Consider the following 10,978-nt stretch of genomic DNA (forward strand, 5'->3'; position numbering starts at 1 on the left):
AATAATTATAATAAAAATATTGTTAGTAACTTAATAATTAGAAAAATAGAAAAATGATATAAAATTAAAAAATTACAGGGGTAGAATGAAGTAAATTACCTATCTCCATCTTTACAAATTCTTCTATGAGCTCCTCTACATCATTGGAAAAAGGAGTGGATTGAAACCAATTTTGTGCACAAATTAATGCTTCAACTATCTTTGGGGTAGGAGAACTCCTGTAGTTGTTAAAAACTCTACCCCCAATGCTAAATGCAAAATATAAAGTAACTGTAAATACTGGCATAGTCAATACATCTTTTGCTATTAGCCCAAGAGTATGATATGTAGCGAACTCAGTTTGCTGACGTGTCACGTTTCTAGTGGATAACAACTACCAAGTTAAAAAAAAAGGTATGAAGTTCGCTACATTGGGTAGCGAACTTGATTAAAACCAAGTTCGCTATCCCGTGTAGCGAACTTGGTATCCACTAGAAACGTGACACGTCAGTAAACCTAGTTCGCTACACCGGATAGCGAACTTGCTCCCGTGGCAGATTGAGAAATAACACTGTTCGCGTGGCATTTAGATAAAAAATTGATAAACAGTAATATTTTGGTCACTATTCCATATTCTTTTGTCTAAAAATTTTCTTTGTCTTTTAGTGCTTTTGTTGTTATAACTGACCCCTATTTTGTTGAAGCATATGCATGAACCACTTTATGATTTTGACCCTTCGGGAGACCTATATACCACATAAAAGATGGAAGATGTTTTGGACTTAACAGAGTAGTTTTTATTCTACATAATTATTTTATCGAAGACTAAAATAAATGTAATAAGAGATTATGAATATGTAACATCTTTTTTTTACGAGTCCAGAGGTATTTTCATTCATTTTATTCTCTAAAGGCTACCTTCTTATTGGAAGGATGAATAGTCCCCAATTTTTTTTTAAAAATTTACTTTGACCAATATTTAAATTCATGACCAAAGCAAACCATTGAGAGCTCAGTAGTTAATTGAGCTACTCTTGGGACAATGACTATTTTGTCACTTTTTAGGCAAAAATTTATCGGATTGCCACGCCATAATTTTTTTTTTGTCAAAATGCCACGTCATATTCTTGCTACGCCACCCAGCGAGAATGAACTGGACACGTAACAACGTCTGCATGGTCAACCATTCTAGCTATGCAGCCAAGCGAATAACAGGATGCTAACACGTGACAAAAGTACATACATCTTATCATTTTGTACAGAATGCCTGTACAGAATGCACGTGGCAAAAGTACAGCATGCCTGTACAGAATGACAGGATGCTTGTACTTTTGCTATGTGTCAACATCCTGTCATTCACACTGGGCTGCTTAACTAGAGTAGTTGACCATGCAGACGCTGTCACGTGTCTAGTCCATTCTCGCTGGGTGGCGTAGCAAAAATGTGACATGACATTTTGACAAATTTTCATTAAAGCGTGGCATACCAATATTTTTTAGTCACAAACGTGTCAATATCATCAATGTCCCCTGCTCTTTGGGTCTATAACATTTTTAGCTATTCCTTATTTAACTTTATGAAATTTTAACCATTTATTTAATGGGTCCAACTTTTTTGCTATTAAGGTGGACAACTTTACGTGCTACTCTCACAAAAATGGAGTGGATTCTAAAAAAAAAAAAAAAGTGGATCCCAAAAAAAATGAGTCTGTTAAAAAATTATACTTTATATTCTGAGAATATGTAGTGTGTGACAGATAAAACTTTTGTAACAAAGACAAAATAATTTTCCGCTATTTAATTTGTAAGTAAAAAAATCTCTTGTTTTTTATTTTTTTTCCCGAAACCCATCTAGTTCAAATTAAAAGAAAAAGAGATATATTAGATGACGATTTATGATTGCTATCGATCGCCAACAATACCTACAATGCCAATTAGTAGCTTAGTTATAGGATTATATCACATACACTCTGTAGCAAATTATGCTTAGATTCTGTCTGCTTGACACATGTTATTTTTGCTGACTGTGCAGTCTGACATGGCATATTTCGCTACACTGTGTAGCGAATTATTTGCAAACATATTTCGCTACACAGTGTAGCGAAATATGCCGCGTGACATTTCAGCAAAATTTACTGTTGACGTGACAGTCTGGTAAATTTTTTTGCCAATTGTGACAAAATGGTAACTGTTACCCAAACAACGAAAATCCACTCCACAAATACTGCGTTATTAGTTTGAACTGATATGTCCCTAATTCTGGAACCCATTTCAAATTCGGCACGTGAAACATTATTGGTGAAAATCATTGTCTTCAACATTACGATGAAAATGAAACGAATATATAAGACTAATCTAAAATAGTGTTTAATGAAAAGTTTGGCTAGCCATCTCTGGTATACGAGAAACAGAACATTCTGTTTTTTCGTTTTATTTTATGATACCTGGGTATTTATATTTATGCATTTAGAGCACACTGATCATTTGTACATACATATTCAGATAGATACCCACATTTATATTTGTACATACATATGACCATGTTAACTACCATTGAACTGCTATCACTTTAATTATATCATTCAATGAGGTTCAACTAATTAACAAATCCAAAAGTCTAATATCACTTCTTAATCTCACATACGTATTCAGTCTTCCTGTGTTCTCCAATTAAATTAATACTGAGAATTCACATATTATCGACTACCGTTCCTCTCCTTTTCTTTCATTTTCTTTCCTTTTCATATGAAAACATCATAATGAATCATAGTAGCATAACTTAATAACGTAATTGTCAATCATCTGTATACATAACAATAATTGCCACCGCACTGCACAGTAAGAAAAAAAGTTGCTATAATATGTCATATCTATTTTAATTTCTAAGCATGGTTCTTTAGTTTTCCTTTCTGGTTCTTTATGTGAGCCTTTTTCTTTTTTTCTTTGATCCTTTTTAACTTATACATGATCACCCGCTGCCGTTATTGACTTTAGGCTTTAATACTATTTAATCCACCAAAAAGTGAGTGAACCCAGCACAACAAACAAAAAAGAAGGAACAGGAACATGATCAATTTAGACTTAGTGCTCTTCATAACATTGCATTTGGACCTTAATCTTGGAGTAAACATCTTAATCTCAATCATATTTTCCATTTTAACGCTAATTAGTCCCTAGCCGCCAAAACAAAAAAGAAAAAGGACAACAGAAAAAAAGAGAGAAGTTAAATATCAACACATAACCACCAAGTACATAGATCAACTGGTAAGGGATTACTCCAGTTTAAGTCTCGATTGAGTATCTGATAATACAGTTGCGTTAAAACTTGGTAAGAAGAGCTTTGTCGTCATGTGATCCTATTCAACTCAAATCGGATTAATTGAGTAGTGGATGAATTGATGGATAATATCCCAAAAAATAAATATCAAGATATAGCCCTTGTTGACAGCAGTTGGACCTCAATGCTGGGGCGAAATTTCGAACTTCCATCATGTGGCTTGCCAAAGAGGAACAATTTAATTTGTTTTGGTTCACAAATCTTTATCCATAAGCAATGCAAAGATGTTTCACTGTTCCGTGCTATTATTTTGACAGTTAAATGGCAGGCATAATGTTTAACAACTTCTTGCATCCTCTATATTTGGAATGAACTTTATTCACACAACATCATATATGCTGCATATTTTGTCATGCAGAGATTGGATTTGTTCATCCACGGAATCAGGCTAACTTTTACAAGATTCATATTTCAAATCATTCCAAATAAATCAAAATATGTACATTATTATCTTGCTAGGTGATTTAATTAACTGTTCCTTGTCAAATGATAACACATGTTAGGTTGAAATGTTTCTGCAATGGGTAGTTTAATTATATATGTTAGTCCCAAATTAACTGGTCCTTAAATTTATCAGCAATTAATTAATGGGAAAAATGTGTGTCATTTTAAAGGATATAAAATTGTGTCATTTTAAAAGAGAGAAAGAAATAGATAAAGGAGGAAAGAGAGTTGACAAAAAAATAAAGGTGTGGGTCCTACCTTTTTGTGAGAGTAAAATGATATAAGTTGTCATTTAAAAAGATAAACACTTTTTTATTATGTGTAATGGTGTATGTAACATCGGGAAAAACGCTGAGGACAGTGAAAGAATGTTTATCTTTGCTTTCTATTAATGATATGTTGATAGCTTAAGAAAATGGCACGATATGAGAGCTTGCATCATGCATGTATTATATTGCATGTTTGGTGTTCTTATTTTCAAAATAAGGTCCATTCTAGTTGATTAGGGGTGAAAGTGGGTTAGGCTGGGCGAAGCTTTGTCCCGAAAAGTCCAAGCCTACGTCAAAAAATTTTAATTTGGCCTGACCCAAGCCTAGTACGAGTCTAATTGTTAGTCTGTCTTGGCCCGTTTATAAAAAAACAAATGGCCTGGCCCAGCCCGTTAGTCTGTTAATTTTTAACTTCCCAGCAGAACCATGGATCAACTTTACACAATACTCAAATTATGTTGCTAAACCAAAAATCATAATTTCAACGTCCAAACAGAATCATGAATCACAGCAAAACTTATACAATATACATTTAAGTCACTCTCAAAAGCAAAATACTCAAACTAAATAACAAATATTTCATCAGATCCAACAAACAAATTCATACTACGTAAATTAAAATAACTACATGAATCCAACAAACACATCATAATGCTTGTAGTAAGTATAACCTCTTCCAAAAACCTTTTAATATATTCATATACACAATCTAATATGCTGAGATGTTGATTCTTCCTACATAAAAAATAAAGTCAAATTTCTATTAAAATATAATCGAATATAATTAAGTTATAAATAATTGCAATTGATTAAATTTATATCTTTTGTTTTTTCTTCAAGGCATACTTATTATATTTTATTTTATTTGAAATAAATAGTACAATATAGGCCGGCCTGTAGGCTTATAGGCCAGGTCTTGTGAAAATGGACCTACGGCCTTTTTATTAAACAGGCTTTTTCAAAGCCCAAGTCCAGCCTGTTTAACGACGTAGGCTGTAGGCCCCTGTAGGCCGGCCCGGCCCAGTTTCACCCCTATAGTTGATACTAGATTACATTTTTGTTTTGACTTGTCCCGAATATGCTATTTCGGATAGGATTTTGAATTAATTAATGTTATAATCTTATTTTTATTAGACTTGTCTTTTTCAAGGACAAGGAACTGCTTTGTTATTAGAAAATTTTAAATTGTTACAACCTTTTGTACAAAAAAATAAAAAAAAATGTTAGTACTTTTCGAAATTTATGAACTTTTATTTTTAAAGATTTATTAGCTTTGCAGGAGGACATAGGGATCGATCTAATGGTGATGGAGTAGTTTATTTATGACTTATTGGTTATTCTTACTAGCTCAAGTGAAGTTTGGATTCCTAATTTTGAACTAATGCTATATATGAAATGATATTTATTGTAAAATGGATCCTCACATTTTTATATGTTATTTAACATGGCTATGTGTTGTGAAAGGATTATAACTATACAAGAATAAATTAATGATAATAAGAGAATAAAGAAAAAAATATTGGAATAAAAAGTTATAAAATTATTTACAAGTACTAATTAGAAACTTAACTTCTAAATCCGTATGAGTAGCTCAGCTTCGAAGGATTTGCTTAGGTTAGGAGTTCACAACTCTGAGTAGTTAGAGGACAGAGACACCGAGGGTCAATATTAATATTATCAGGATACTTTCGCGTATTTATACCAAAAATAAAAAATACAAATACAAATGTACATATTCTACTCAGATTATGGCAAAAGTCTTACTTTCTTGTAACGCAGCTACATGTTTTTTTTCCTAATACCATAATAGTTGATCCGATATAAGAAAACATATAATGCTGGATTTAACATTATTTAATTTTTGTTATAGATACATCTTGCGTCCAATACTCAGAGTAAAAAAAAAAAAAAAAGTGTAAAAGAAAAGATTTTGTCAAGGTTAACGGCCCAAAGGCCTTGTTGGCCCCATTAATTTGGAACCTTTTGTATTTTAAGTGGTTACAATAATTAAACATTTAAGTAAAGATCATACAGTCATATATCGTGATAAGGATTTCTACATGTATTCAGAAATAATTATAATTATTTTAAAGAGAATTATATTTATCAACCAATGCACACACCATGAATTGTTTTTGTTGCACATGTTTTAAATTTTTTTTATTTTTTTTTATAACAACACATGTTTTAATTTTTGTATATGAGGAAGGGGTTTGATTTTCTCATGTTAAATGAGAATTCAATTCTCATGTTGTAGAGATAAAAAACATGTGGGATCCATGTGTTAGAAAAAATTATATGTAAGACCCATGTCAACACGGAAATCGAAGGGTGTGTAGAAAAATTTGAATTCTCATGTTAAATGAGAATTATAAAACCCTATAGGCAAAAAGTTAAATTGCCAGGTCATTTTTGAATGGGCTTCGAATCGTAGGTGAATACACCAAAAGAAAACAAGCCTAGTAAATTGCGTTATTGGAGCCCATTGCAAGCTTCTTTTCAGCGACAAGAGGACCGATACTTGAACCCAGAAATATAATAAAGGTGTGTTTAGTGTATCTAGCTAGTAGTTAGGGGTGTTAACGGGCCGAGCCGAGCTTTGGTCTTAAAAGGCTAAGTTTGTGTTTAAATGCGTCAGTCTGACCAAGCCTGTTACCTGTTATGAATATAATTTCAGCCTGTGGCCTGTCTTATTTACAAAAAGTAAAAGTCTGATTTAACCTCTTAGCCTGTTTAAAACAAAATAAGACAAAAAAAAAATTATCCAAACAAAATATACAGTCAACAACATTAGTAATTCCATAAATATTCATAAATTTAATGTATATACAAACAGCATAATATAAAACAAAATCATTCAAAAAGTTTATTTAATTAATAAAATGGGATGAAATGGATTGAGGAGAGAGAGAGGGCTATCACAAGTAGTATAAAAAATATAAATTAATATATTAGGCTAGCTTGAGAGGCTCTAAGGCCGAACTTTTAAATTGGAGTCTGAGGCCTTTTTATTAAACGAACTTTTATACAAGTCCAAGCCTTGTTCCAACAATCAATTTTAGGCATAAAAGCTCAGGCCTTCACGAGCCGAGCCAAAGGCCCCTGTAAGACCCCTGGCTCGTTTAGCACCCCTACTAGTAGCTACAATAAAATTTCTTTTTACTATAGATGGTTTATGTGTGTAATTGTTTCAATATTAATTAATGTTTTGTGGGTATGGATTAGTGTGGTCTAATTATGTAAGTAATTTTATGATAAATGGGGAAAATTAATAATCTTAATCACACCCTTAATGCAAAAGACCCTCTCACCCTTGTTAAACATATCTTCCTCCTTTCAAGAGGATAGCATTTTTGTTCCTTGACTCTAAAAAACTCTCCTAAGTCATGAAGTGAAATGCTTCTTTCCATAGAGAGCAACACATCCGGGACAATGACCATTTTGTCACCATACTGGCAAAAATTTATCAGAATGCCAAGCTTCTTAAAAAAATTGCAAAAATGCCATGTCACCAAAAATGCTACAACACCTGGCGTTTTACCTTTGGACACGTGGCAACGAGTTTGAGACCACATAAATTCGCTGAATAGCTCAGCACTTTTCAACCAGTCAATGTGTCAGGCCTAAGTCACTCTATTGCACAATGTGTTACGTGACATTTTGACACGTGGAGAAAGAGGACTAAAGTTGTTGGATAGTGTAGAGATTATAGTGCAACGTGGCATATGTGTAAGAACCCCCACCGCTAAATTAGAAATTTTAATAATTTAATTGTGAGTTTGAAAAATAATTCCATAATTGGCTTTTGATAATTATTAATATCAAGTCGCTTTTCGGAAGAAAAATGGAAACACCAGGTATTTCGCGGTATAGATGTGCAACGACGCAATAACTCGAAAAGTATAAATAAAATATGAAATATTCCTAGAAAATATACTAGGTTAAGAATATTAAGTTTAAAAGAAAGATAAAGGGTAGAAGTGTTAGAACTAATAGCGATAGTTTAATGGACAGTGTGTTAAATGACTAAGACTCATTAAATCTCTTCATTTTCTAAAGGCCTCTACGTAAGGCTCTCTCCAACACTTAAACATTTCATTTTTTTCCTCTACAAGCAAGCTTGTGCTCTCTTCCATGGAAGTAAAGCAAGACACCACCTTTACACCTTTCTTCACCATTTGAACCTTGTAAACACTTGAGAGAACACCTAGTGAGGGAGAAAAACCCATTCTTGAGGGTTTAAGTTTACGTTTATTGAGGTAAAGAGCTGTCTTCTTGTGTTGGGTGGGTGGTGGGTTGAAGTCACTTACACCTCCATTGGAGCATCAAGAAGCTTCCTTGTGGAAGAAAGGAGTAAGCTTGATAAACCTTTAGTTTATCTTATTTTATAGACTAAAATTACATGAATTATCAAGTTAAATAATCGAAATCTAGGGTTTATTGACACAAAATTATTAACTTTATTAATTATGAATTAAATAAAAGATATTTTCTATTTTGAAGGTATTTGATGATAAATGGAGTCAAATGTGAAGATTGGATAGATGGAGATCAAAACTAGAAGATATGAGGATCTATCAAATGAAAATCAAGATTATTGTAACATCCCGGGCACTGACGAGGGCGAGGAGTGATCGCCGGTGCGCAAGGGCATGGTGCGCAAGGGCACAGAAGGGGAGTGCTTCTAGCAGGCTTCCAGCGGCGGGGTACATGAATGAATCGAACAACACCCGAAAGAGAGAGATTCCAGAGACTGTGCTGGGATGGGACTGTACAGTTGGGAGTAGCTTATAAGAATCAATTAAAACTACCTGTACTAACAAGATGCACCTACTTTTCGGTAGCCCGGAACAGAAGAACTCCATAGTTAAGCGTGCTTGACTTGGAGCAATTCTGGGATGAGTGACCTCTTGGGAAATTTTCCCGGGAAGTGTGCGAGTGAGGAAAAAGCACACTGAAAAGTCTCGTGTTAGTATGTGAGGATAGTCATTGATTCTTGAAGCGGTCGGGCGTTACAATTATCAAGTTGTTGAAGAGGAGGCTTAAGCCCCCATTTCGAAGTTTAAGCCTCCCAATTATTCCAAAATACGCAAATAGTCACAACCTAAGGAAGCTTAAGCCCCCAACTCAAGGCTTAAGCGTGGCCAAGAGTAAAATTTCTGATTCGAAGAGCGTGCTTAAGCGCGCCACGTTAATTTTCCATGCAAATCTTAGGGGGCTTAAGCGCGAAATTTCAGGCTTAAACGCCCCAGAAACCCAACTTAGGCCCATTTCGAGGTATTCACTTAGGGCACAGATTCTTGGCCTACAATAACACAAATTGAGCCAAAATTAATCACTTTTTAACATTCTTGGAGAGTCCTTGGTGCTTGGAGGCAGAGGGAATGCGGAGGATTCATAGGTTCATGTTCGTGAGCAGCGGAGACGGATCAACATTAAGATTGCACTGGGGATACTGAAGATTCACCAATCGACTATGGAGTTTGGGGAAGCTTTTCTAATTTCTTTTGTTCTTGATCTTGCTATGTCTGGCTAAATCTTTAAGTATTTAGGGTTAGATGGAATTCAAGATCTTTATTATGCTTTGAACAATTCGTTATGTTAATTTTCCTTTTTTTCATGAATGAAATTATTATGATTATTATTATTTTTAATGTACCAAAAAAAAATTTATTTTTTTTAATGCTTTATATAAGCTTGAATCTTATATATCGATCTTAGGTAAATGCATGATAATTGGAATGTTGGTGCGTGATCCATATCTGATAATTTCATCGTAAGCTTTATGATTCTAGGGATAGACATAGGGTTTGCGTAATCTTTATGATTCTTGAACTTAATGCTTACCTTCTTGGGAAATAACTGGGGAACTAGGGTTCTTGCAAGATTGTAAAGGTTTAGGGTAACAAGGGATTGATCCCTAATTACATAAGAAGGAATTGATTAGATTGATATTAAGGATGATTAACGCAAAGAAAGAATTCAAACGTAATAGAGAGATTGAAGGAAATCGAAACCCTAGCTACGTTCTTTTACATTAGTTAATTCAAATCTTTACTTTCTTGTTTTTAAATTCTTGCGATTAATTAGTTTTAATATTTTAAATTTCAAATTTAAATCATGTTTCAAATACAAATTTGATTGTCCAACTTAAGTTGCAATAGTGAATTAGTGCTTGATTTATAATGCTCGTGGGAACGATATCTTACTTTATCATTATATTACTTGTACGATCGGTGCAATTGCCGCGAGTAGCCCAACAAAGCTTCCTCAAGCAAAACTCGTGAAACCCCTGGACAGCAGCTAGAAGCAGTGTCGAAGCCTCTAAAATCCCCTTCTTTTTCTGTTTTTGAACCTTGGGTATGAACCTTACTTCTTTTCCCTTGAATTTCATTGAAAAGATTGAGGACGAGAGTGCTCCAAGGAGAATGATGTTTAACCACTTATTAAAATTTGGCTTTTTGGACTTTTTGAGCTAAACGCATTCAAAAACTTGATGAAATATATATATTTTTAAATAGATTTGGCTAAAGGTAGGTCTATTCTTGAGCTTTAAGCATAAATTTAGGGTTTTTATCTATCTCTTCATTATCTTGTAAGTTTATCAAAAAATAATTTCTAAGATTTTGTCAAAAAATTTGTTAGTTTTCAGATTCACTAGATACTAGCTCCTTTGCCTTACTCGAAGTCATTGGAACTAGTAGGGTGTAGATGGGCTAGACTGAGTCAGACTTTGACTTAAATAGGCTAGACATGTGTAAATTATTTTATGCCTGGCCTGGTTTGGTCCATTAGCCTTGCATAGGCTCTAATTATAAGTCTGGCTTGGACTACATTTAAAAAGCAAAAGGCTTGGCCAAGGCCCGCTAGACTGTTTAAGCCTATTAGGCTTTCAATAATTAAATAAATAATTAATATAATATTATTTTATTATTCAAAATCACTAAAAT

Source organism: Gastrolobium bilobum, unplaced genomic scaffold, assembly GCF_033153095.1.
Source record: "Gastrolobium bilobum isolate Gb01-03AN ecotype WA unplaced genomic scaffold, APGP_CSIRO_Gbil_v1 utg1154, whole genome shotgun sequence".
Lineage (NCBI taxonomy): Eukaryota > Viridiplantae > Streptophyta > Magnoliopsida > Fabales > Fabaceae > Gastrolobium > Gastrolobium bilobum.